Genomic DNA, 27,693 nt, shown 5'->3' with positions numbered 1-27,693 from the left:
CAAAGAAAGTCTCTCTCTCTCTCTCTCTCTCTCTCTCTCTCTCTCTCTCTCTCTCTCTCTCTCTCTCTCTCTCTCTCTCTCTCTCTCTCTCTCTCTTGTTTGGTGGCCTTTTAGGGCATCAGCACAGCTCCTCCATACACCACCGGGAAGAACAACTGAGCGCTGTCCTTAGAGAGCAAAATGGCACTGAACTAAGAGTCAGAAAGCTTCTGAGGAGAGAGGGGCTTTACCTTTGAGAGTCTTTGTGGGCCTGATTCCCATTTCAAGTGCCGTGTCCTAATTCTAGAAGAGTGGGGCCTATCAGGGATAGGCCGGAGCTCCTGGCTGCCCCACCCAGCAGGGAAGGAACCAAAGCAGACCCAAACACAGACAGCCCAGTGCAGCAGCACAGCGTGTCTAAGGCTTGGCTGGGCAGAGACCTGTACCGTCCACCAAAGATTCTCCTGCTCTTCCTTTCCCAGGCTGCCAGGTAGATGGAGTTGGCGAGCAGATACGACACCTTTAAGAGTGAGTACATAATCCTATACTTTTCTTTTCCTCTGTGTCAGCAACAGAAAGCCATTAGTTTCAAATGATGCCACCACAAAATGTTGGCAGCCTGGACCCCTAAGATTCAGAGCTATTGTCCTCCAGGGGTTTCATGAGAGAGGGGTGTGTGTGTGTGTGACAAAACTGCAAGAAGACAAGGCTCTTTTAGAAAAAGAAACAAAGTTCCTGTTACTCATTTTCACTTTCACAAGCAGTCTTGCACTCTGGAAGGAGGGCAGACCTTGTCTGTGCACCCTGTGTGCAAAGGACACAACAGGAAATCTCAGCTCCCTTTATGAAACAGCCCGGTACTGCAACAGGGCCAGAGCAGGGGCCTTGATGCCACTCAGATCTGGCTTTCACTGTGGCTTACTGTGGAACTAGCAGGTTAATTTCTTGCAACCTCCATTTCCACCTATGTAAAATGGGTATAAAGTTGTTATCAAGTGGGGAAGTTGGGAGAATTAAATAACATACAGCAAAATACAATGTACAACACCCTTGTTCAGTTTGCTTCCTTCTTTGCCACCTTTAAACTAAAGTTTGGCCTCCAGTTTAGGCTCTGCAAACAAACACACATTTGAAGTTGCATGAAGATCCTGCAAGGGCAGCTGTAGTATGTATTGTGAGTCACACAGGAAGATGGAAAAGGTGGTCAAGAGAGGGAAGAAAGAGTAAGACTGAGCCAAAAGGACGAATGGGACCCCGGTGACATTTAAAAGCAAGATATCCCAAAGCAACATGTGCAGATGAGGCAGCTGGGCTGCGAGGAAGGCAGGCTGACAGAGCTCTTGGAAGGGGGGTCAGCCCTCTCCTGGGGCAGAAGTTGCCCTGAAAGCTAGCTTTCCTTCCAGAAAAGGTCCTATCAGTCTTTCAGGCTATGTCAAGGACCTGCCACCAGGGGCAGAAGTGAGCAGCAACTCCTTCTGCACTGGGGTTAACCTAGCACACACATTCACATAGACTCCAGAGAAAGCTATTTGCTCAATTCCTACAGCCATCCAAGCAGCCTTAGGTCCACCTACAAAGGGGGGGGGGCAGCCTGTGCTGGTACTGGGACCATGAAGACAACTAGGAAATTCTCTCCCCCTCCTCCCCCCCAGAATGGAAGGTGGCCCATAGTTTTTCCAGGGGACAAGTGTACAAATGGATCAAATTTCGCAAACTAGCAATTATTTCTATTTCACAGGTGGCCTCAGAGGAGAGAGCAAGCATCTAGAACAGGAATGAGAAGGTTTTTGCTGAATTTAGGCAGTGAGTCTTCTTGGAGGGAAGAAACTACATTGGCAAAGGAATGGAAGGGGAGACAGGCTGGTGCATTTCGAGTTCCAGGGGCTGCGGCCAAAGTGTGAAGTGCATGCCAGAGGAGTAGCAGCTAGACTGAAATATGCCTTACAGACAGAGGTCAGCCACTGTGCTAGGAGCAGGAATTTGGACTTGACCCTGTAGGTCAGAAGTTACTAACTAGAAGTTTGCAGGTGGACGAGAGAGGTTTTTTTTTTTTTCTTTAATTGAATACTGAGGGAGAGTGAATATAGTGAAAATACTGTTTGTACATGTGTGAGAATGGAGCAAGGAAATTTGATGAGATTGGTTTGGGAAGGGGAAAGGGAAGAAGGGGCATAATGGAGGTGGTGATCATGATCAAGATGTATTGTACACACAAATGCACACGTTAAAACAAACTCCCCTTTGCACAACTAATTGATACTAATAAAAGAATAAATAAACCAGGCCTCGGTGGCTCGCGCCTGTAACCCTAGGTATTCAGGAGACTGATATCAGAGGATCTTGGTTCAAAGCCAGCCTGGACAGAGAAATCAGTAGGACTGCATCTCCAATTAATCAGCTAAATGTCAGACTGGAGGTGTGGCTCAAGTGGTGCAATGCCAATTGTAAGTAAGTTGAGGGAGACTGAGAGACACTGAATTCAAGCCAGATTACTGGCATAAATAAATAATAAAAAATCAGCTATCATTAAATGGCACATGTGCCTTTTTTCTTTGAGAATCCTACCCTCTTCCCCTTTCTACCTCTTCCTGTGTTTCACTCTTTCACTCTTTCTTTTGGAGACAGCATCTCCCTCTGCAGCCTAGGCTGACTGAAAACTTTCAATCCTCCTACTAGGCTCAGCCTCCCAAATGCTGGGATTACATATGTGCACAACCATACCCTTTCTCAATCTTTTATGCTACCTGCAAAACCCTTGGGGTCATTTAGGTTTGCAACCAGCAACCAGGGAGATATGAGGAAAGTTAGTAAGGCATGAACAAGTATGGCATTTTGGGAATCACTTATTAATGGAGGTCAGAAAGAGACAGATGACAGGTGACAATGCATACCTTCCAATAAGACTTCCTTCTCTGTTCTTTTGAGAAAACAAACAACACTGAAAATGGATGACAAAAAGAATCCACTCTAGCATTTCTATGTACTTGTTCAAGTTTGAACAGCTGGGCCCAGCATTATGTCACTGTCCTGTTTCAACCTGCGCAACAATCCTCTCATAGCCAATTCATTTATTTATCAATTCCCTAACTATTTATTGAGCAGCCACTCAGCCAAGGCTAGGGGCTTGGCTGGCAAGGATGGGGTTGTGGGCACCGAAGGGAAAAGGCCCCAGGGTTCATCATCCAAAACACATAGATCACTAATGGCAGACAGTACAAGACAATGAATGGCGACCCTACACAGAGACATTCCCTGCTCATAGCAAAAGGGTGTTAGGCATGGTGTGGGCACAAGGCTAGTGGGATGGGTAGCAAGACAGTGCCTTTGTCTTATAGGTCCTGCCAGCAAGCAACTCTCCCATATTAGCCATATTAGCCACGTTCAAGGTGGCTAATAAAGCATTTCATTTGGCCAAATGAAGCATTTCAATCATTTCTTTCAGTCATTTATATTCATTTCATTCAATCATTTCTAGTTTTTTTTTGGGGGGGGGTTACAGGTCCTGGGGCTTGAACACAGGGACTGGGTACTGTCTCAGTTCTTTGCTCAAGGCTGGTACTCTACCACTTGATCCATAGCTTCACATCCAGCTTTTTGGTAGCTCATTGGAGATAAGAGTCTCATGGGCTTTTTTCCCAGGCTGGTTTTGAACCATGATCCTCAGATCTCAGCCTCTTGAGTAGCTAAGATTACTAGCTACTAAGGCTTAACATTTTGATCATTTTTGTAACTGATGTATTTCTCCTTCATCTAGACAGCTGAAAGATGATTTCTCAAACCTCCTTCCACAGATCATGTGTCTCCTCACCTCAATGGTAAAATACCAATAAATTGAGAGGCCTTACTGCTAGCAGGGGAAACCCAGGGGATTGTCTGTTCTATGTGGAGGAACTAAGGTCATCCATCCCTGGCTCCCTTTGACCCTATAAGCGCTATCCAGCAGATATTTCATCCTCTTTAGCAATCACAGGGGCAGTGTCCTGGCTTCAGAAATGGAATCAGACATGGGGCATCTACAGCCAGGCAGGGGGAACCTGCAACTGAACCAGGGCTGACCCCTGCGGCTGGTACCCATGAGTTCCAGGTCACAGGAGAACACGGATGTCCAGTGTCCTTCATCTCAGGTCATTCCTGGTCATGGGGCAGAAGGCTTCTTCCTTCGTGGGGTGGGGATGGAGCTTCTACTTACAGAAGCAAGGCCCCAGCAGGTTCCACACACTACTGAGACTCAGAGGCAGCCTCCCAGCAGGGAAGGTGGCCAGGACAGTAATGCCAGCCTGCATTTCTAAAGCGCTGCCTAGGTGCCAGGTATGGGGGCTAACGACCTCACAGGCTGAATCCTCTGGGATCCTTTTATGCAAGTTCAGCTAAGGCAAGAGCAGAGCCAGGTCACTTTTTGGTGCCCCATCCCCAACCCCCACAGAGCAGAGTGCCCCACACAGGAGGGGGAGGAGTTGAATGGTAGCAGGGAGGAGGGTAAACAGCGAACTAGGTACCCAGGAGGCAAAATTTAAGGAGGCTCTGCTTCTACGGGACTAGTTGTATATGGGTACGGGCTTGAGAGTGGGTGCCTCCTTAAGTTTGGCACACTAAATAATCTACCTTATTGCGCTACCTTAGTCCTGGCCTAGAGTGTCCCAGGCCAGATAGCTGTTTGAGTCAGACTCCCTTACTCTTTTTATAGACTCTCCCTTCCCTGTGCCTCTATTTCTCCACCTGTAAAATGAAACTAATGACAACATCAAGAATTGGCAAAGATGTGGAGAACCTTATGGTACTGTGGAAAGCAAAATGGTACAAAGTACTTAGAAGAATAGTTGGTCAATTCCCAGAAAATTAAACACCAGGTGGCTCACCCCTGTAATTCTAGTTACTCAGGCTGAGGTCTGAGGATCCCATTTTGAAGCCAGCTAAGCAGGAAGGTCCACAGGACTTTCAATTAACCTCCAATTAACCATCAAAAAGCCAAGAAGTGGAGCTGTGGCTCAGGTAGTGTGAGTGAAAAAGTTAAGGGGGAATGCCCAGATTCTGAGTTCAAGCCCTAGTACCACATCAGAAGAAAAAGTTAAACATAAAATTACCATAACCATGCACTTTCCTCTACTAGATATAGTCTTGCTCTTCTCTAAGTAAATATATATGTATATAAAAACTTGTCCATAGCTGGGCGCCATGGCTCACGCCTATAATCCTAGCTACCCAGGAGGCTGAGATCTGAGGATTGCAGTTCAAAGCTAGCCAGGGCAGGAAAAGTCTGTGAGACTCTTATCTCCAATTAACCACCTGAAAACCAGAAGTGGTGCTGTGGCTCAAGTGGTAGAGCGCTTGCCTTGAGCTGAAAAGCTGAGGGACAGCACCCAAGCCCAGAGTGTAAGTCCCATGACTGACAAAAAAAAAAAAAAACCCAAAAAAACAAAAAACAAAACAAAATAACCAAAAAACAAAACAACAGCAACGAAAACTTGTCCACAAATGTTTAGGGCAGCATATTATAATTCTTCCCAAAGTGGATACAATTCAATTGTCCACTAACTAATAAATGAACATACCCACCCAATGGGCGCTTAAATGCCAATAGAAAGACATGAAATAATGACATTACTACAGTGCAGGTGACCCTTCAAAGCATTGTGCTAAGTGAAAGAAGCCAAACAGAAAACACTGCATGGTAGATAATTCCACCTACATGAAATAACCGGAAAAGGCAAATCTACAGGATCAGAAAGTAGATGGAGTAAGGGTGAAGTGGGGCATGCACGTGAGCTGAGAATGGCTGCTAATGGGAACACTCTTTTGGGGGTTATGGGATGCACCCTGAAATTACATTGTGTTAATGGTTGTGCAATTCTGTAAATGTCCTAAAGAGCAATAAATGGTATACTTAAAATGGGTAAATTTTGGGGTAAGTTAAATCTCAGTGAAACTGTTTTAGGAAATAGGGCTAACAATAATACTCAGAACATAATGCATGTCCTACGCACTGTGGGTTTTATTCTTTTTCTTTCCTTTTTCTTTCTTTCTTTGTTATTGGGGCAGGGGAAGTGCAGGTATTGGGGCTGAATTCAGGTCGCTTGCTTGGCCTTTGTGCTCCAGGTTGACCCTCTACCACTTGGGGCATACCTCCACTTCCATGCATACTTGATACTTACTGTATGTGTAAGTAGGTATCTGTAGGTATCTGTTGCTCACCTCAAGGTATCTGAGCAGTCTCTGGTGATCCTGTGTCCCTAGGGAACCTACCCTTGCCCAGGCCAGTCTCCCAATCAGCCACTTCTAGCTTCAGCAGCTGCTGCCCACCATACTTGAGGCTGATAAACCCCTCAAGTCTTGGATTCCAACAAGCTGCATGGAAGCTCTGGCTCTGCCTTTCAAACTATCAGAGACACCTGCTCAGTAAGGCCGCCCTACAAATAGCAGGCCTAGGACGTGAAGGTATTTGCAGCACACTGTCGACTAGAAAACCTATAGAGGAAGAATCCCTTGGTCCCAAGTGCACATCCAGACTTGCTGCGATCTGCAACTCTGGCTCTGGCTCTGGGCCAGTTCTGATCTGGGTGGAGGAGCCACAGGTGCATGGAGGGCAGAAGGCTGTCACTGCCTGGGACTTATCAGCCTTAGTTGTGGCTAAGCCACAGCTGGCTTCAGGGACCCTTGGACACATGACTCTCTATTGTGTGCTTCCTTACTTGTCAGATAAGGATGATAGAGACTTGAACTCTGGGCCTGGACACTGTCCCTTAGCTCTTCAGCTCCACGTGACTACTCTACCACTTGAGCTACAGTGCCACTTTCAGTTTTCTTGTGGTTATATTGGAGATCAGAGTCTCATGGACTTTTCTGCCTGGGCTGGCTTTGAACCGCAATCTTCTGATCTCAGCCTCCTGAGTAGCTAGCATTACAGGCATGAGCTACTGGTGCCTGGTGAGACTTGATATTTCTTAGGGGTGTTACAGGCAGACCCTAGTATGTGTGATGGGAAAATGATGATGTCAGCAGTTGCTGTGCTTAAGAGGCAGGGACAGTGAATTTCTTGTCCTGATTATCAGAGACACCAATTTCTTAACCTGGCAGGTGCTCAGTGCAAAGAGGAACAGAAGAGTAGGAGGAAGTACTACAATGATTGGCTGGTCAAGGAAGCAGAAAGGCCTTGAGTGAGTGTCCAGAAGAGAAAGAAACAATGTTAAGGCCATAGGGCTGTGCAACCTTCAGTCATCTCCCATGCTTTCCTGGGCCTGGTTTCTCCTGGCACGAATAGAGGGTCTCTAAAATTTCTTCCAGGAGCATTCCTTTTGGCTCTTCCTAATGCACCACACAGCTAGTCCACCGATTCCCCGCTAAATGTCCTTCTGGTGATTCTTGAGATCATTAATATTCTGTACCACAAGACCCATCATTTTCCTTTCTAAGACTACCAAAGTCACACTCTGCCCAGTGTACATCATCAAATACACACTCTTCTATTAAATCACAAAGAGATGAAAGTGGGTTCTATGGTGTGTCTGTGCAGAGAGCCCTGGCTCTTGGAAGCAATGTAGGCTCTTCAAGCTCTCCAGGACTATATGACTCTGACAGAGGCCCTCTGCATGTCCATAATCAATGTGGTAGCACAAAGATTTCCCCCAACAGAAAGTAGCAGGCAGTTCTACACAACAAGCTCTACCAGGAGGTGAGGGGGAGAGCACACACTTTAGCTACCTCCTGACCGGAACACATCGCTTCCCAGAAATGGCTTGAGCTGTCTGTCCAATCTCTAGCTTACCCTAGTCCTTATTCCTCCATTACCTGCTCTACCGACCGGGCTGCCAAGCAAAGGCATGCCCCATCCCCCTTCTCCCTCCAGATCATCCCTTATCATTCACAACTTGACTGTGCCATTTGGTTCTGGCCAGGCAGAAAGAGTTGGTTTCTGAGTAAGATGGAGGAAGAGGGCAAATGAGACTAATTTGTAAACACCATCCTCTAAAGGCCATGGAGGTTCCTTGGGGACTCTGCATGCACCCAGGAGTTGGGCTGAGGGAGGGAAGCCTGAGATGGCTTTGTCCTTAAAGCAATTGAGCCAAGTCTTGTATTTTAAGAACAGTAGGAATATAATATCGGCTGAAAGGAGTTTTCTGTGTGCTGTTTAACTAAATGGCTCTGCAGCTGGAGAAAGCCAGGGGCAGACGTGTTATGATTCAAAGGCTCCCAATTACAATGATCCTTTTTTATTGTATAAAAACAGCAACACAGCCATTCTCCACCCTCCTGATGCCGGCTCCCTCCGCCCCCGTCCCCCATTGGCTGGCAAGCTTGTGCGGCATCCTGCAACTGCACGGAGCCCCCAGATCCTCCTCAGGTCCCTAACTTTTGCAGATTTTGATCCACTGGGATTTTTTTTTCTCTCCAGGCTCTAAAGGAGAGGATGCCATGGCCCCTGGAGAATGCTCTATCACAGACACTAATGGAAGCTTGGGATTGTTTCCTTTGGAGGGTAGGGTGGGAAAGCAGTGTGGGTAACGGGGCAGGTTGGTAATCCTCCTTGTTTTGACTGAACTCTCTCCTATGCATACACATTATGCATAGATATGCACGCTGAACGTACTCCCACACCCCTGCCATGGAAAAGCAACCAGACTGTCCCAAAACACGTCTTAAACCATCTCTTCTCCCGACATCTCCTTCTGGGCTGGTGTGGGGCAGGTGACTTAGACATACTTTAGAAAGCACTGGGATCAGTGTGACCCCAGGCTGCACTCTGACTTCTTGTGAACAAGTGCTTAAGCTTGTACGCGCTCTTCCCCCCTCCCCCCCGCCCCACACCTGGTGTTTAAACTCAGGGCCTTGCACACTCACTTGGCTTGGATGATCCACTGGTGCTCTGCTAAACAAGCCACACTTTCATGGACATTTCTGCCCAGGACTGGCTTTGAACTGTGATTCTCTGAGATTACAGACCCAGTGCCTGGCACCAGGCATGCCATGCCATTGAGTTCCCAGGCTCAGATCAAATGTCCCAAGGAAGGTATTCACTTTCAGGAGCCTCTGACAGTCTCAAGATGATGAATGTTGTGTGTTTGTGGTGTTTCTGGCTGTGTGTGGGGAACCCTGTATTTGTTCGGCATCCCTATCCAGACTGGACAAGGCTGAGGGAGGGGAGATGGCGTGTGAATGCAAATGTCAGGCCCGCTGAGGAGTGTTTTTCACGTCTTTCCGCACAGCTGATAGATGCATGCATGCATGCTGCCTGCTCTTTAACTAAGAATTCTGGAGCCTCTCTTTTCTCTGCAGATGTTTTGGAACCCAGAGCTGCAGCTGCAGCTGCAGGCAACCAACCAAGTCAAGGAGAAGCACTCATCCAGGACTTCCCATTCACAACGGTCCCCCCTCACATTGGCAGCTTCTTCTGTCTCCCACAAGTGGTCCCTGGGACCCCAACAGGAGTTCTCTGCCATGAAAGGGGCTGATTCCAAGTGACCACTCAGAGGCCCCCAGGACACACAAAAAAATCTGTTCCCCACCTGAACAGGAAATGCTCCAACAACTTTATTGTTGCATTTTTTCCCCCAGCAGGATAAACCCAAGCACAGGTTTATCTTACATTCTCTCATCCCAAACCAAGCTTGGGTACTCCCAAAAGATACCACAAACTTCCTGCTCCAAAGCCACATGCTTGAAATTCTATGTCCATGGATCAATAGCACATAGACTTCACTCATTGCAAATTCTGTTAGGTGTTAAAATACTATTGCAGTGAAACACTGTACAACAAGATTTACTTAATCTCCATAAGTGTTCTTGCTTTAGGAAGTGGAGGGAGGAGAAGAAGGAAGAAGGGGTGCAAATTGTGGTTTCTTATCAGAGGTAAAGAGAGATAGAGGGCAGCTAGACCATTAGCCCTGTGTGTTCTTTTCCGTTCTATGTGAAAGTCTGAGTGGACTCTGATCTACTGTCATCAGGACTTATTTTTTTTCTTGGGGTATAACACACACACACACACACACACACACACACACACACACACACAAATACACACATGCTCCATTGCCAATCAACCCCGCTCCAATACATACAAACAGGAAACAGATTGAGGGTGGACGTTCTTAAAATCACAACCTGTTCAATGCATGCTGAGGGCCTGAAAGAAAGGCTGGGGAGGGGAAACAGGGCTGAATTTGTTTTTCAGTTGAAAATGAAACTACTTTGTCAAGGCTACGAAAATGCCCATCTGACTGCGTATCAAAGGGTCATGTGCACTGCCGATTCTCCCTCCAGCCCTGTGCCGCCTAGATGCGAGCACAACTCAGGACATCCCAGAGCCTGAACTCTCACTGGGCCATCTGGTAAGTAGATTTCTGCCTCAACAGTTGCTCAGACTCACCACAAAATGTGTGCAAGAGTAATGGAGGAATGGCAGAGAGATGGAGACACACAGGGTCCCAGATGGATGATAAATCCACACATGGTAATTATTCAACACCTCAAAGACAGCAAAGTCAGCTCCCACAGGTGTGGGCAGGGAAGAGAACACTGGCAGCGCTTTGTTGGGCACTATCCCGGTGTTAGGTGCTGTGCTAGGCCCTTTTTATAAATGTCTTTATATCCTTCATAGCAAATCCACAGGGAAGCTGTACAATGATCTCTGTTTTTATAGTAGAAGAAACTGAGGTCCAGAGAGGCAAGTTCATAGCCCAAAGTCATTAAGCTAACCATCATTGAGGAAAGAAATGCTTGCTGGTCTTTGCTGGAGTCCAGTGAGGAAGCCAGTGAATGGCAGGCTGCTAGGCCCTCTGACGTCATCCTCTGGATTTGAAGTAAAGGGCAAGTTCATGACCAAAGAGATTTCAAGGGAGTGGTAGAGCTGTGGTTAATACAGGGAATCCCAAAGCTCAGGCAAAGACAAATGAAATGTTTAGGGGGTAAACAGAAGTCTGGCAAGCCTCTTCAGTCTGCAGAGTTACTGAGAAAGGAGAGCTGATTGCTTCCTAGTGATGCCTGGCAAGCATTGGGTTAATTTTGGATACTTAATGGCAGGATCTCAGAGACAATCACCCTACCACCCTTCCACTTTTCTTGTCTGTGATCTTCTTTCTGTGTCGAGGCAAAACTAGTTCTTGGTCTTACACTTCCCACCATGTATCTTAGTTCAAATAAGCAAGGGGGCTTATTTGCACAAAATATACTGTTGTCAAATCTGGATCTTACCTTGCTAAAATAAAAAGTGTGCCATTCTCTCCTTAGAAGCCTGCCATAGCTCCTTAGTGCCTGCAGATGAAAATCCAACCACCTCCACACCCACAGCAAGTCTGGCCTCATCTCTTTATGCATTCCTCTCCACCTCCCTAGGAAGCAGCCCAGGAGTACCAGGAGAATTCTCATCTCAGGAAGCATACACTCTACCTACAAAGCAACCATTGGTCCTCTGTTCACCTTGTCTGCCTTACAAGTGGAATCTTAGCTTGTTCATTGTAGCAATGTGCCTAAAAGAAAATTCTTGCTCCTTCTGGCAGGTCTGCATTACCATGTGGCATAGCTCTAGCAGATGAAGTTCCTGGGAGAAATGGTTCTTCCCAAATTTAAAGGAAGACTCTATTAAGTGAAAGAGCTCTTTTGCATCTTTCTTCTTCCTTCCTTTCTCTCTTTCTCCCTTCCTTCCCTCCCCTCCCCCTTCCTTCCCCTTTTTCTTTCTTTTTCTTTCCTCCCTCCCTCCCTCCCTCCCTCCCTCCTTCCTTCCTTTTCTTTCCTGGAAAGCAGACCTGGAGACACACCTTCCTACCAGAGATTGATAAACCTCAGGCCAACAAACTCCATCCTAGGGATGGCAAAGTGGAGAGGCATCCCCTAGGTCCCAGTGGTACAAGTGATGCATTGTGTGACACAAATAAATCCCTACCTGGTTACGTCACAGTGGTTAGGATTTCTATTGCTAGCAGCCAAATGCAATGATGGCCAATATACCTTCTTCAGACACTGGCTTTCCTTATTCAGGGACAAGCTCAGATTCTACCTTCCATGAGACCCCCCTCCCTTGTGTTGCCATGGCAGTTATTTTTCTCAGTTGTAGAATTCATTTAGTCTTACTTGATTTGGCCTACTGAATGCTCTCTGTTGGGGCGCTCAGACTCCTAGAGCGTAGGGGTTATATCTCCATCCTCCAGCGCCTCCCTGAGCCTGGGCACCTGTGCGACATTGAGGCCTCTCTGTTGGGCTGTCTGTTGTCTCTGTGAGTTTTCTGGAGGCGAATACTCTTCTCAAAGTCTTTTGGTCTCAGGCAAGGCTTCTAACCTCTCTGCGCACACTTCCTCATCCATACAAAGAAGGCATGAGAAGGCTTCCCTCACAGCAGTCGGCAAAACAAAATACTCTAATCACGAGCACTTAGGATAGCACTGTCATATAAAAGCGCTTAATGATTGTAGGCTCTTATTAGTCTAATGAACATTACCGTGCTGAGTGAATGCATAAATCAAGACCATGTAGTTGCTAAATAAGTGAATAAAGAAAATCCAGATGAATCTGTGAGTTGAGAGCCAGGTTGTAGTGGTTGCTACCTTTCCTGCCTGTATTTACATGTTGGGAATATACTTTTTTTTCAGGGCCAACAAACAGCAGTGTCATTCCAGGGTTCCACCCTTAAAGGAGGATTAGCTGACTTCCCCTAAAGCCCTGGCCTCCAAATTTCCCCCTTAAATGCTGTAATCTCTGGATCCTTAGTTGACATCAAACCTAGCCAGCAGGGTCCAAGGTCACAGGAGAACAATCCAGGAGACAAGTGTTTAAATAGCAACGATATTTTCACACATCACACACAGGTCCAGTTACTTCTACCTTTCCCCACCTCTGGCTTTAAAAGATTTGTGTACAGCATTATGTAACTTTCCCTTTAAACTTAAATGAAACCTTTATGCTAGTCCCATTCAACCACTTGACAGCTCCATTAATCTATTTTTACTATTTAACATGCCATTTTACAAGATATTTATTCCACTTGGTCGTCATCCAAATGCTTTTTGACATTACTGCCCTGGGACTGAACTGCTTCAACTCTCCATCCTCATAAATAGAAAATCACCTTTTGACTCGCCTTGAAGAGGCCCTTAGCAACCTCACCCCCTTCACTTCTGCCCGCATTAATCTCTGCTCTCCAGAAAGGAGTGGGAGTGGTGTGTGTGTGTGTGTGTGTGTGTGTGTGTGTGTGTGTGTGTGTGTGTGTGTGTGGTTTTAAGTGGGTAACTGTGGGAGGTCGGAAGTCTCAGGGGTTGGTGGGGAAGGGATTCTTGTCCCCCAAAACCTGTTCAACAGGGTCTGTCTCCGATCCCAGAAGTTAACTTCTAGAGAGAAAAGGATTTCCAGAGAGCAGGTAGGGGGCGAAGTACCCAGGGGTACCCTAAGAAAGTGATTCTCCACGGAGACGCGACTCGTGGAAGGTGGGGCGTCCGGTACAAGTCTTTATTCTCCAACTCCCTCCTCCTCCACGCCCCAGACAAACAAAAGGCCATCCCAGAACAGTTGAAGGCGGAGACCCCCACTGGCTTCGAAGCCATCAATCAGGTGGAAGGCAGAGCAAATCACAACTTGGCTTTCCCGTCAACTCCCAGCCTGACAAACCCCACTCCTCCTCCCCAAGCTCTGCACAGCCAGGAGGCCAAAGGGACCGTCCTGTGATGCTTGCTGCTCTCCAACTTTCCGCTCATCTCCGCCGTGTGTCCGCGCAGCCTCCGGCAAAGCGGGTGTGGAGGGGGGGGGGGGCGGGGAGGGCAAGTTTGCAAAGCCGAGGATCCCAAGTCCTGCCTGGGGACGCCACAAAGAGGCCGAGACGCCCACAAAGATTAACCTCTTGTGGGGTCCGATGGCAAAGCCGAGCCCCGTGCAGGAGGGGGCGGCGGGCGGGGGGGGGGGCGGACCTTACGGGGCTGGCGCTGGCAGGGACGCGCCGTGGGCGAAGCGGACCGCGGGCCGGGGGTGGGGTAGGGGTGTGGGGGGTCCCCGCCTGCCCCCGCCCTCCGGCCCTCCCCTCCCCCTCCTCGTCGCACACCTGAGCGGGGCGTGGGGACAGCGCCCCTCACCGGCCCCGGCTCGCGCCTGGGAACCGATCGGCCGCCCGCACTGCGCGCGCCCGCCGCCGGCAGCCACCGGAGCGCCGGGAGGAGCGGCCGCCCCGGCTCGCGGCGGCGGCGTCACGCTTCCTGCCACCCGGTTACGGCGAATCGTCACCGGGAGACGAGGGGAGCGCGGGGAGGCGGCGGCGCAGCCGGGCTCCCCCCCCCCGCCCCCCGGCCCCTGCCGGCCCCACCGCGCGCGGAGCCGGGGCCGCGTCCCGGCCGAGTCCCCGCGGGAACCTGCCCCGTGCGCACAAAGCGCCGCGGCGGGGCCCAGGAGGGAGGGGAGGCGGCCACGAAAATAAATAAATAAACACGGAGTCGGGTCCTACGTAACGCCCTGTCGAAAGCGGACGCCATATTTTTTTGTGGCTTATGTCGACATAGGGAAACGTAGACATGTTTTTCCTCCTCCTCCTCCTCCTCCTCGCTCTGCCTCCCGTTTATCCAAACTTGGAATCAAAACTCTGTTTTCTGTTTTTCTTTTTGGATCCTAGACCTCCGTCCTCCCTGGGTAGCTGCTGATTTCTCTCCCGCCGCCGGCTGCGGGCGGCCCCCCCGCCGCGCCCCCACCCCCCCCCCACCCCGTTCCCCATCCCCAGCCCCGCCAAGTCCCATTAACAACACGTTTGTGTTTTCGGGAACCGCGGCGGCGGTGGGAAAGTTGGGCTTGGAGTAGCCGGAGGCGGGCGGCGTGCGGGGGATCGGGGTTGGCGGCGCCGGGTGTTGGGGTGCTCGGCGCCGGGGCGAAGTTTCTTACCTGCGCCGGGGTTGGGAACGCGGGGACCCGGGCTGGGAGCGCGGAGACGAGGCGCGGTTGTTCCAAAATGGAACTCTGCAGGCTCCCCCCACCCACTCCCCACTCCCCGACTCGGGCGCAGTGGGAAAGAGAAGGGGAGGAGGGGGGGTGGGAAGCCAGCCTGCCAGACAGACAGACAGACGGACAGGAAAAAATAATAATAATAACAAAGCCCCCGTACGGAGAAGGGTAGCTACAAAAATTCTTTAAAAAGAAAAAAAAAGGAAAAAAAAAAGAAGAAGAAGAAGAAAAAAAAAAGCCTCGATCAGTGGGGAATCTACGCCAAAACTCACATGATCTGTCACGTCAGCATGCGTATTTGCATACGATACCACCAACCCGACTGCCACCCCGGCTCGGGCTGCGCGCAAAGTTACAAAGTCAGAGCCGGCCCCCTCCGGGCATGGCAGCTCCCGGCGGGAGTGGGGTCGGGAGGGCGGGGAGGGCGGGGGGGGGGCGAGGACGGCTAGCCCTGAGAAGCTCTGGTGAACTGACCAAAGTGTTCACGGAGGGGGGGGGGAGGTATTCAATGAACTTCAAAGTCTGAGTCCAGTAACGGACTCGGTGGAATTTGTGCGAGGAGGAGAGGAGGAGGAGGAGGAGGACAGGAGGAGGAGGAGGAGGAGCAGGCGCCGGGCACATCATTGAATATTAAGTAGGACCCAGGCCGAGCGCGACGGCGACCAAAAAAGAAATATAAAAGCCCTACCGGTGCAGTACCCATTTTCTTTATGAAAAGTTCAAGGTGTCACTGAGGAGCTCAGACAAACTGTTGATCGTGAGCACGTGGAGCGGTGGGCCGAGGGATTGCGGGGCGCTCCCGGCTCTAGCTCGGAGCCGGCAGCGACCCCGGAACCCCGCGACCCTCTCCCGCGTCGGGGCTGGCCGTGGGGGGGGGCGGGGAGGGGGGAGGCGGCCGAGCGCGGCGGGGCGGGGGGGGGGGGGACACCGCGAGTCCAGGGCGCCACCTGCGCGCCGTCGCCTCGTCTTCCGGCTCGGGAACCTTGGAGCCGCACTTAAAACTTACAATGTATCTAGGTCCAGGTCTGCGTATGTTTGTCTAGAGAGCGACACTGGCCGGGCTCCCGGATCAGCCAGGAGAGGGCCTGGGGAAGGGGAGGGGGCTCGGGGAGGGAAAGGGACCCCCCACCCCTCTTACATAACCAGTCGGAGTGACATCACCCCCGACGGGGAGCCTGAGATTGCGGCTCGCGCCCGCTCGCCCCAGGCTCGGGAAGGAGCTTCGAACTTTTTTTTGTTTTTCTCCCCCCACTCCTCCTCTCTTTAGAGCCAATAAACCAACGCGGGGCCGGAGCCGACCTCCACTGGTCGGGCCGCCTCCGCCGGGACTCCGAGGCTTCCCGGACCCCCGCCCAGCCTCCGCGGCCGCGGGGATCGGGCGCTCGGGGGAGGGGCGCGGTCAGGCGGTCGCTAGGCCGCCCCCTCCCCATGCCATACCTACAACCCAGTGCGGTGCAGCCTGGCCAGCGACGCACGGGGGTCCGGGCTGGGCCCCAGGGTAACGAGCGCTGAGGGGCGGGGAGAGGGGCCGACGTTTGGGAGCCTCACGTAGCCACCTGCCTGCGCTGCTTTCCTGCCCGCACCGACTGCGTTTCGGCCCCGGCGCGACGCGATCTCCGGGGTGTGCGCTGCGCCCCCCCGCCCCGCCCCCGGCACGGGAGCCGGGGGACAAGGGGACCAGGAGATGCCGCCTGGGGGGCCTGTGGGGATCCTCTGGGCTCCGTGGGAAAACGGAGGGGGGCGACTTTGGGACGGGGGGGAGACCGCGGAGTCCCCCCCCCCAGCCCGCCCACCCCGCGGCGCGCGGCGGGCCGGGGCGGCCGGATCCGCTCCGGGGAATTAGCACGAACTCTAGCGGCGGCCGGCGACGCGGCTCCGGGGGCGAGGGCGGCAACAGGTGGCCGCGTGCGCGAGAGGCGGGTGGCGGGGAGCTGGTGGGGGGCCGCTGGCCTCGGGGGCTGACGGGGGGCCGGCCCCGGGGGCTTCTTTTTCTTTTCTTCTTTAAAATTTTCTTTTCCTAGTCTGGAGAGAAGGAAGTTCCGCGAGGCGTTTTTGTTTTTGTGTTTTTTAAAGGGCTCCTCTTTCTCTTTGGTTCTCGTGTTGTGTGTGTGTGTGTGTGTGTGTGTGTGTGTGTGTGTGTGTGTGTGTGTGTGTGTGTGTGTGTGTGTGTGTGTGTGTTTGTACACGCTAGTCCTGGGGTTTGAACTCGGGACTTGGGCTCAAGGCCTGGCACCCAGCTTTTTGGGTAGTTAATGGAGACAAGAGTCTTGAGACTTTTCCTGCCCAGGCTGGATTCCAACCTGCATACTCAGATCTCAGCCTGCTGAGTAGCTAGTGTTACAGCAGTGAACCACTGGCCTCTCTCTGTCTCTGTCTCTGTCTCTGTCTCTGTCTCTCTCCCCCCGTATACACATATTGTGTATGTGTTTGACAATTAAAATAGCTAGCGAAAGTTGTGTACTAATCCCCGTTGATTGGGTGATTGCTGAAGTAGGGTCTGTTTGCCTTTTTTCCAGCCCAGAAAACCAGGGCTTGGCCTGGCAGAGATCTTTTGCCCACGAGGCTGGCAGATTAGAAAGGCAAATCTGCTCAGTTCTTAACCAGATTGTGTTAAGACCTCTCGATGACTGTGACACAGATCATGCTGCTTCTTTCTCAGACAAAAAAAGAAAGAAAGAAAGAAAGAAAGAAAGAAAGAAAGAAAGAAAGAAAGAAAGAAAGAAAGAAAGAAAATTCGTACAAAGGGCTTTTAATTCGAACTGGGGGTTTGTAGGGATGGTGCTTGTGATCAAAGTCACTCCTCCTGACATTCAGTCTTTAAGTACCCTATTAGCTAAGTGCTTTATTTATCTCACCTTCAACTTCAGCATTTAGGGGTGCTGTCTCTCCCTCCCCACCCCCTCAAGGGGAAAACTAGTTAAAGAAAGAGAAAACAAAACAACTCCAACTCACCATTTTCACTGGGTTTGTATTGTTATGCCCCTCAGGCCATTCCTCCCCACCTTTTTAAATAGGTTCACTTTTCAGTCTGTTTCCATGGAAATTGGCCAAACCTTAAGGAAGCTATTCTATTTTGAGGCTGCATCTCCTTTGATCGTCCATTACTTGTGAGAATTTTCAATAATACACACTTTCCTTGTGTCTACCTCATTGCTACCTGCTTCTGTCTGGGTATGGATTATATATAGCAAGGGTAGGGCCAGAATGAGTGAGGGAATCTGTGACCCTCTGGAACATTCTACAGTGTATCTTCAGGACACTTGGATTTCACTGACACTGGACACTGAAGTGTCTTTAAATGGTCCAGAGTTTAACCCAGACCCAACTTTCACCATATTAAAAAAAACAGCAAAGGAGCAAGGCATTGACTCATGTCTATAATTGTAGCTACTCAGGAGGCTGAGAGTTGAGAATTGTGGTTCAAAACCAGCCCATGCAGAAAAGTCAGTGAAACTCTTACCTCCAATTAACCAGCAAAAAGCCAGAGTAGAGGTATGGTTCAAGTAGTAGAGTGCCATCCTTAAGTAGAAAAATCTAAGAGCATGAGACCCTGAGTTCAAATCTTAGTACTGACAACAGAACAAAGAAACAAAAACTGAAAATAAGGGTGAGTTTTGCAGTAAGTTCTGAGATCCTACTTAGTGTATATGGAGGCATGTAAGTGGACCCTTACCAGACAGTATTCAAGAGCTTCATGATCAGTTTTATATGGGTAATGTTTTATTCAGTCCCTTATATGTATAAATGAATTGCGAATCTATAAAGCCCTATCATATAGCTACTCTCAAAATGTTTTGTATTAAAGACTCTAAAAACATTTTTATTTATGTGATTATACATACACACATATGTATGTGTGTATATACATTTAGCATATTTCCAATTACCTTTAAAATGCTTCATTAGCATATATTAAGTGTAAAATGGGCTTGCTTGTGACTTTTTTGGTCAGTTGTGGGGCTTGAACTCAGGGTCTAGGTGCGGTGCTTGAGCTCTTTTGCTCAAGGCTAGTGCTCTACCACTTTGAGCCATAGCACCACTTCTGGTTTTTGAGTGCTTAACTGGAGATGAGTCTCACAGGGACTTTTCTGCCTGGGTTGACTTAGAACCATGTTCCTTAGAGCTCATCTTCCTGATTAGCTAGGATTACAGGCATGAGCCACCAGCAGCGGGTTGTTGTGATATTTTAAAACATGTATATAATGCGTTTTGATCCTATACACCCTCCCCTCCCCATTACTCTCTCTGTTCCCTATCCCCCTTTTCTCTTCCCTAATATTCATCCTTCTATTTCATTCTTTTTTAAAAAAGAATTTAGATCCCACATAAGAGAGAAAAGAGACACTATTTGTCCTTTTGAATCTGACTTATTTCTCACAACATGATGATCTCCAGTTCCACTCATTTTCCTGCAAGACTAAAATAAAAAAAGAATTGGTAAACATACTTTCTGTTGGGCATCAGAACAATGATCTCAACAGATAACATGTAGCCTTTGGAAAACTCGACTGCACCAGAGAAAGAATAAGAATAAATGAAAAGGGCACATCATATTTCAGCACTTCTATAAAAACATTTTTGACCTTGAGGACCATCTGAAACGATCTCTGATTGGGTCTCCAGATTCTCTGGACATGCCTGAAGAACTACTGTCAAGATAAGTTATAGGACTAATCCATGTTTTATAGATGAGGAGGCCCAGGGAAGTAGAGCAAATTGCTCAATGCAAATGGAAGCAAGTGGGCTTTATAATGGTTTCGTGAGGGGTCAGAGACAAGAGTCTATAGCCACTTCACAATCTCACCTTTCTGATAACTAACTGGGCTCAGTGAGTGCACCTCTTGCCAGGCTCTTCCAATAGCAGAAAACCAAAGCACTCAGGAATACATGCATCTTCTGTTTACCTGGAAGGGTCTTACAAAGTGCTTTGTTTCTCCAGGATGGAGGCTGCTGTTGCTGTGGTGTGTGAGTTCTTTGTATGGTGAGGAAATGCATGGAGTGTCTGTCTTTTCTTGGATTAGCACAAGAAGCATCAGGTCTGTACTGGTTCTTAGGTAGGTCTTTCTGTTTTTCTAGCCAGCAATGTTTTTTTTTTTGTTTTTTTTTTTTTTGAGGGGGTGATTGGTCTCAGGCTTGAACTGAGGGTCTGGGTGCTGTTCCTGAGCTTTTGTACTCAAAGCTAGTGTTCTACATTTGAGCCACAGCTCCATGTGTGGCTTTTTTGCTAATTATTTGGAGATAAGAGTCTCACAGACTTTCCTGCCCAGTCTAGCTTCAAACCACAATCCTCAGATCTCAGCTTCTTGAGTAGCTAGGATTATAGGTGTGAGCCACTCACACCCAGCTGAGCCAACTCATTTGATAGCTTTGTGGTGATAGGTTGCTGTGATGGTGCCAAGATCAGATCTCAAGTCTTCCAATTCTGCCTTATGTTCGCTCCCTGTGGATTTGCTTATAAACAACAAAACCTCCTGAAACAGAATTGCATCTCAGTCAATATGTAAAGAGCCATGAAAGATCAGTACAGCCAAAGTGTGGAGGTGTGGGAGGGGAGTGGGGGGAGCAGGGATGGCTTTCCAGGGCCAAGAAACACCTGCTTCAAGGCCTGTAGGAGGCAGAGAGACCTGTGACTTTGTGGTGAAAGTTGAGATATAACAATACCTTCTGGCTGCCTACAGAAAGTTTGTGTGTGCCTCCAGTGAGACGCTGAGTGAATGGGCTCCTTTATTCTAACAATGAGCTTAGGTATGTATTGTGAAGTGTCCGAGTTCCCTTGCCCTAGTTAGGTATTTGGTAGCTATGGCATTGAAGCTCCAGTGCTCACTTCTCTGAATTTTAGTAATCTTAGCTATAATGATAATACCTCTCTCCCAGGTATGGTTGAGACTGTTCCTCTATTGAGCTATAGTGCTTAGCCCATTGGGAGCCCCCCAAATCTCTCTCTGTCTCTTCTGGTGCTGGTACTAGGGCTTGGATTCAGGGCTTCATGCTCTTGCTTGGCATTTTCGTTCAAGACTGGTGTTCTACCACTCGAGCCACTCCTCTGTTTCCATCACTTCTCATATAAAAACAAGTACACATTCATTGCTCATTTCACATCTATAAAACATTTGTTGAAGGAATAATGTGTATACATAAGCAAAATTTATATATAAATATACCATATGTGAGCAATATGTTATTTAAATGTTCTCTCTTATCACAGACGATATATAATGTATAATACACAAAAATAAATACATTAGATAAATGATAAGTAGAGATTACTCAATTTTACCCCCTAGAAGCAAGTACTGTAAACATTTATGCCTATTTTTAAAAAAAGTATCTACTTCTTTTCACATATTGCTCTAGGGGTTGGGGGATACTGAACTTAGATATAGATAATAAGTTAACACACAAAAACACCCCCCCATATATATATAGTAGTCCCCTCCTTTATCCATGAGAGAAAAGTTTCAAAACTTCCAGTGGGTGCTTGAAACTTCAGATCATAAAAAATGTGATATGTACTTCCCCCCTATAATTATACAAGTTGGTGATAAATTCCATTATGATAAATTAAATCTTCTCAAAAAAGATAGGGAAAATGACTTTTTGATCTAATGTTTGAGTGAATAATATTGAAGGAAACCTGGTAGGAACTGTACAAGTATTTAAGTAAATTGTCTAGAGTGCCTATGTTCTCCTTATAACTAATTTTTATACAGCATTGACATTTCTTATGCCTTTTAATATTCTTTTTTGCAGTGTTTGAACATAGGGTCTTACTCAGCTTGGTTGGCTGGTGTTGTATTACTTGAGCCAGGCCTCCAGCCCTGTTTTATGTTCATTTTTTTGGAGATGGAGTCCTGTGGACTTTCCTGTCCAGGCTGGCATTGAACCACAGTTCTGTAAATCTCAGCTTCCTGAGTAGTTAGGATTACAGGCATGAGCCCCTGGTACCTGGTTTATATTCCATTTTCAATAGCATCATAATGATATTATTTATTGCAAGAGCATTGTATAAGTCAGTTTATGTATCAGACATTGTATAGGCTGGTTTATTCTGCACTGACAAAAGACCCCTGGTCTCAGTAACTGAAACCATCCAGATTTGGTTTTTGCCCTTGATACTAGGTCATTATAGTCACTCAAGGATCCAACCTGAAAAGCAGTTACAGTATCCATAAAACTTTGCTAGTGTTGGGCAAGAAGGAAAAGATTAATTGTTTCACCTGGAAATAGCTTTTACTTATAACTCATTGGTCAGAGGTAACTGAGAAAGTAGAAGCAAGAATCCCTAGAAATGTGTCCAGAAAAGTGCCCAGAAATGTGTCTAGAAATGGCAACTGGACCTGTGTATACCAATGCAGTTCACAAATAGTGAGTCACTATGTGGAAGGCCTTTTATATAAAGCATATCATTGAAATCTCACGGAAACCTGTGTTTTTCTTATCTCCATTTCACAGACATTGAAACTCTGAGCTTAAGAGCCTCGTTCAACATCATCCAGATATTAAGTTGGGTTTGAATCTAATTCTATGGTTTCAGGGCATGAACTTCTAAAACCTCCATTGGATTTAACTGGTCCACTGATGATGGGGGTGAGGTAGCTACACTTAGTTATTTTCAATGGGCAATCTTCTGTTACATTTTCTGAGTCCATTATGATTACTTTCTTAGCCTAAATGCTTAAATAAATGTGGCTGAGTTAAAATATACACATAGTTCAAGAGTAAAAGTCCTTTGCTGTGGAAGTGTGGTAAATAGTCTCCTGGGATGCCTTCATTATTAAGAGACCAAGTTTGACTTACCTCCCTCCTTTTAGATCTCGACTGGTCCTGTGATGGCTTTGGATGCAGTGGAAGTGACATTTGGAAACATCTGAGCCCAGCTATCTTTTAAGGGACCAGAAGTTTCTGCTTCTTTTCTCATGGAATCCATGCTGTGAGCAGCCCAAATCTCGGAGAGCAGAATCACACTGAAGACCACAGCTTCACTGAGCTGCCAGCTGATACCCAGGCAGAGTTGAGCCATGGGAGTACAGCACCTTGGATGCTGAGATCATAAAAAGTCCAGGAAAAGAATTAGAGAAGGTTCTTGGCCTATGGCTATTTTTCTGACTCAAACTCTTTTCTTGGTATCAAATACACACACACACACACACACACACACACACACACACACACACACACACATACACACACACACACACACACACACACCATCTAGAATTAGCTTAAGGACTCCCATCCCAGACCATAAGCAGATGAATACTCTAGGTAATTTCTATCAATTGCAGATACTCAGTAGGTTCTGGAATGAGTTCCTGGTTGGAATTGCCACCACCACCACCACCACCACCATGTTTCCATTCTTCAGCAATACATATGCAATGAGATTTGTAAGTACTTGTTATGTGTCAGGTCACCTAGAAGGTGCTTATTGAATTTTCTCTCATTGACTTGTCACAACAACCTGGTAAGTGGGTTTATTTCTTTAATTTGGAGGAAGAAACTGTGGCTCATAGACATTTAAGAAATTATCCATGGGCAATATGTGTATAGCAGGACTTGAACTCAAGTTTAGCTGATTGGAAATCAACCAAATTGGGTGGAAATTATCCTGTGTCTCCCAAGTTAACTCACAGGTATACCATCTTCACAGTTTTTCCTCTAATAGTATATGTATATACTCCCTGCAGTATTATTTAATATTTTATTTACATTGATTCATGCTAAAATGTAAATGCAAATCTTTATTAATAGCAGTTATAATAATATACCTAGTATACTAAGAATCAGAAAATCTAGCACTAGATAACAATATTTAACAAATGGAAGGTAATAGTAAAAGTTAATCCACAAAAGCAAACAGTGCTAACCCTGCTCAGTCAGCTCACATGACGTCTTTCTTGTGTAATCAGAGAAAACAATAACGCACTTTCTTTTTCCTTTTTTTTTTTTTGAACTCTGGGCCTGGGTGCTGTCCCTGAGCTCTTTAGCTCAAGGCATGTGCTCTATCACTTGAGCCACAGTGCCACTTCCGGTGGTTCATTGGAGATAACAGTCTCACAGACTTTCCTGCCCACGCTGGCTTTGAATCTTGGTCCTCAGATCTCAGCCTCCTGAGTAGCTAGGATTACAGGTGTGAGCCACTGGCACCTAGCCCCTTTTTTTCTTTTCTTTCATCATTCTTTCTTTCTTTCCTTCCTTCTTTCTCACTCTTTCTCTTCCTTCCTTTTTTTTTTTTTTTTTTTTTTAGCTAGTAATGGGGCTTGTACTCAGGGCCTGGGTGATGTCCCTAAGCTTTGTTGCTAAAGGCTAGTGCTCTACCACTCAAGCCATAGTTCCTCTTCTGGCTTTTTGGTGGTTAATTGCAGATAAGAGTATTACAGACTTTCCTGCTCAGGCTGGCTTTGAACTGTGATCCTCATATCTCGGCCTCATGCAAACATGAACCACTGGTGCCCAGCAGTATCTCATTTTCTAAGAACAAAAATCTTACTATGAAAGTCTTACCCTCATGTCCTCAGCTCACTCTGGTTTCTTTCCAAAGACCCTACCATCAATTGCCATTACAACAAGAAGCTAGCGAGTCAACACTTGAATTTGTAGCGACAAATTCAGCCCACAACACTCTATTTCTCATATGCAACAATATATTCATTTTGTATCAATGGTTCCAAAGATTTTAAACTCATTTCTGAAGGATCTGTTAAACCTAAAATCTTTTAAAATGCAATCTAAAACACATATGAGGGAAGTCAGGGGTGGGGGGAGTGGGAGAAAATGAGGGAAGGGGTAACAATGTTGGACAAGAAATGTACTCGTTACCTTACTTGTGTAACTTTAACCCCTCTGTACATCACACTTAATAAAATAAACTCCCCAAATTTAAAATATATTTACATTCAAACTTTTATCAATAATCTGTTTTAGTATTTGAAACTCCCTTTTTGTATTACCTGTCTTCTGTAAATAATATAAATTGTACTACTGTTTGCATTTTAACCTAAAAAAACAAAGCACACCTATGAGTGTAAATAAGGGCAATATTCATCCTGAGACAGAATTCCTCTGTGGTTGTAAACTTCTGAAACCATGTGTTCTGTTTGCCATGTGAACACTGTGTTCCCAAAATACACTGGTGGTCAGGAATTGGACAGACGTTTTCATTCAACGTGAGAGAGATCAGAAGGAAGAAAGACATGATACACCCCAAGCAAGCCCAGAGTCTAGCAAAGCAAATGACACCAGCTTTCTAAGACTCCAGAGTAATTCCTTACAGTTTGTACTCTACACTCTGCCCACTGAGGTAGCAGCACCATTCTCCTAGCTCTAAGACATAATCATAGCTCTTGCCCTGCTGGGCGTCTGGCCTGTGGAAACCAAGTCAATGATCCTAGGGATTCCTAAGTCATCTGGGAGGTAATTTTTTCCACACACCTTCAGCTGGCTGTCTACCATACTATCTTATCAAATGTGAGAAAGAGTTTAACAAACTTTTTTCTCATTTTGTCCTGTAGAGTCCCTCCCCTTCAGATCCAATTAGCAATATTTCTGCTTACAGAATCCCATAAACTTTTTTTTTTCTCTGAATGATAGTCCGGGCATACTCTTGGATTCTTCAGTACATACTTTCTCATTTTTTTTTTTTTTTTGCAATATGAATAGGATGAGAATGTTCCAGATCATCAAGTTCTGTTTTGCTTAGCAACCCCTTCTTCAATTTGCCCCTTTGTATTTGTATTTTACAATAATCAATCAGATAGAACCAAGCTGCTCCTTCAACACTTTGCTGTGAAATACTTGAGTTCACTGCTTGCAAGTTCTACCTTCTACAGACCAGTAGAACATAGTTCATGCAAGTTCTCTGCCATTTTATTTCGAGAAGCACCTTTCTTCAGTGTCCAATAAAGTAGTGCCTTATTGCTTTCATCTGAGACTTTGCTACATGGTTTTACCTTTCATATTGGTACCATCATTGCATTCATTACTTATAAATTCTCTAAAAACATGAAGCTTTCTCTCCAGCTTTCCTCTTTTCTTTCTGAGAACTCACCAGATGCCTTTTAGATCCACTGTGCCAGAGCATATCTCAAAAGCTGAGCCTCTACCTATTGTCCAGTTCCAAAGTCGCTTCCACATGTTTAGGCCTTTAGCTTAACAGTAGCCTGCTCTTAATGCTAAGTATGTGTTAGAAATCACATGCGGTGGTCAAAACAAAATGCAGTAGGCTGGATGGCTTAAACAACAAATACTTTCTGACAGTGGTGGAGGATGGAAAGTTCAAGATCAAGGTTCTGTTAGGGTAGGTTTCATTCTGAGCTCTCTTGGCTCTCTTCTCTTCTCTCATCTTGTTTGCTTACATGACCTCCATGTGTGCACATGGTGGGGAGAGAGAGAGAGAGAGAGAAAGAGAGAGAGAGAGAGAGTATGGTGGAGAGAGAGAGAGAGAGAGAGAGAGAGAGAGAGAGAGAGAGAGAGAGAGAGAGAGAGAGAGAGAGCATACTGTTGTCTGTTATAAGAGCTTTAACCCCATCATGAAGGTTCCATTCTCCTAACAAAATTTAACCCTAATTACCCTCAGCAAAGACCACTTCTCCAAATAGCAACACACTGGGAATAGTGGGGAATAGGCCTTCAGCATTTGAGTTGGGGGTCACAAACCTTCAGTTCATAATATGAATCTATGACACCGCCTCATTTGGCTTGGCTTCTATCAATGATAAGGATGATGTTTCAGGACCCAATATATACTCTCTCCTTGTACTAACTTGGGCAGAGAAAACAGGTACTATTTATTCCAGGAATAGGTCAAGTTGCATTGAGATGCTGACAGAGGTGGTATTGTGGTAATTGAGCATTGTTGGGAATATTAACTGATTGACTGACTTTTGTGCATTTCTTTCTATTCCTTGTGATTTCTCTGCACCCCATCCAAGTAGGAATGAAAAAGAACTTAGAGAAGGAAGGAGGCAAACTTTGCATTCGTGAGCAAATTCTTGGATTTCTAGTTCTAATAATATGGATTCTGAGGGGAAGGGAAAGAACTTAGGACAACAAATTTTAGAAAGAAAATATGAAAAAGAGAAGATTCTCCTCCCCACCCCCCAACCTTCCATGAACAGATGTGTTTAGCTTGGGAAGAAAGAGTTAGAGGAAAAATGAACAAGAATTCCTCAGATTCCTGCTCTCTGTATGAACACAAAGGAAGTGGAAACATCCGCCCTCAAGCCTTTGGAACCAAAGATCAGAGATCATTTGGATAGAATTCTGGGGGTGGGAAGCAAGATCCCACAGAAAAAGTGGGATCTGACTAGTGCAGCAGACGGTAAAGCCCCACCCCATCCCAGTAGCTATTCAATAAAGTGATCTTACCTCCCTCTCTTAGAACCTAGGGTCTACATTCCTCTTTTGAACCTGGATGGGTGGGTTTGTGAAGGCTTTGGCCAATAATGTGCTGCAGAATGAGTCTGTGATTTCTGAGGCTAAGTCACAAACAAGAACAACGACGCCTTTCTCCCTTGTGTGCTGTGACCCTTGGGTTTAAGGGATTGAGGAACTGTACAGTAAGTCTGAATCCCTGGAAGCTGCCATGCTGTGAACTTCCCTCTGCACACAAGGAGAGGACATGAGTGGGTGGCAGTCAGCAGCTCCAGCTGAGGCTCCAGGCTACAGTGAACATCCAGGGACAGACAGGAAAGGGATGGATGTCTCCAGGCAGTGCCAGCTTCCTGCTGCTCCATCATTTGGGATTGGGTCCTACAAGATGATATTCCAGACTTTGAGGAACAGAGATGTGTCCTTTGTCTGAATTCTTGAGCCACAGAA

General features: G+C 46.9%; 1 protein-coding gene and 1 long non-coding RNA gene across 3 annotated transcripts in view; one reads left to right on the top strand and one right to left on the bottom strand.

Annotated features, from left to right (window-relative positions):
* Window positions 1-15,197, bottom strand: part of Zhx2 (zinc fingers and homeoboxes 2) — a 123,514-nt gene extending 108,317 nt beyond the window's left edge. The window contains exon 1 of one of the 2 annotated variants that reach the window (XM_069991335.1): window positions 15,147-15,197. The gene's annotated coding sequence lies outside the window, so the exon portion shown is untranslated. Of the gene's footprint in view, window positions 1-14,814; window positions 15,126-15,146 lie in introns of those variants that run through there. The other variant, XM_069991334.1, reaches the window with a different exon arrangement.
* On the top strand, window positions 433-11,683 carry LOC138805973 (uncharacterized). Its single transcript, XR_011365690.1, has 3 exons — window positions 433-507; window positions 10,142-10,298; window positions 11,197-11,683. It is a non-coding gene; the product is annotated as an uncharacterized lncRNA (long non-coding RNA).
* Window positions 15,198-27,693: the final 12,496 nt, after the last annotated feature.

Source organism: Dipodomys merriami, unplaced genomic scaffold (assembly GCF_024711535.1).
Source record: "Dipodomys merriami isolate MVZ:Mamm:240054 unplaced genomic scaffold, mDipMer1.0.p SCAF_4, whole genome shotgun sequence".
Classification (NCBI taxonomy): domain Eukaryota; kingdom Metazoa; phylum Chordata; class Mammalia; order Rodentia; family Heteromyidae; genus Dipodomys; species Dipodomys merriami.
The sequence above is the reverse complement of the archived record's forward strand: the minus strand, read 5'-3'. Positions and strand labels throughout refer to the sequence as shown.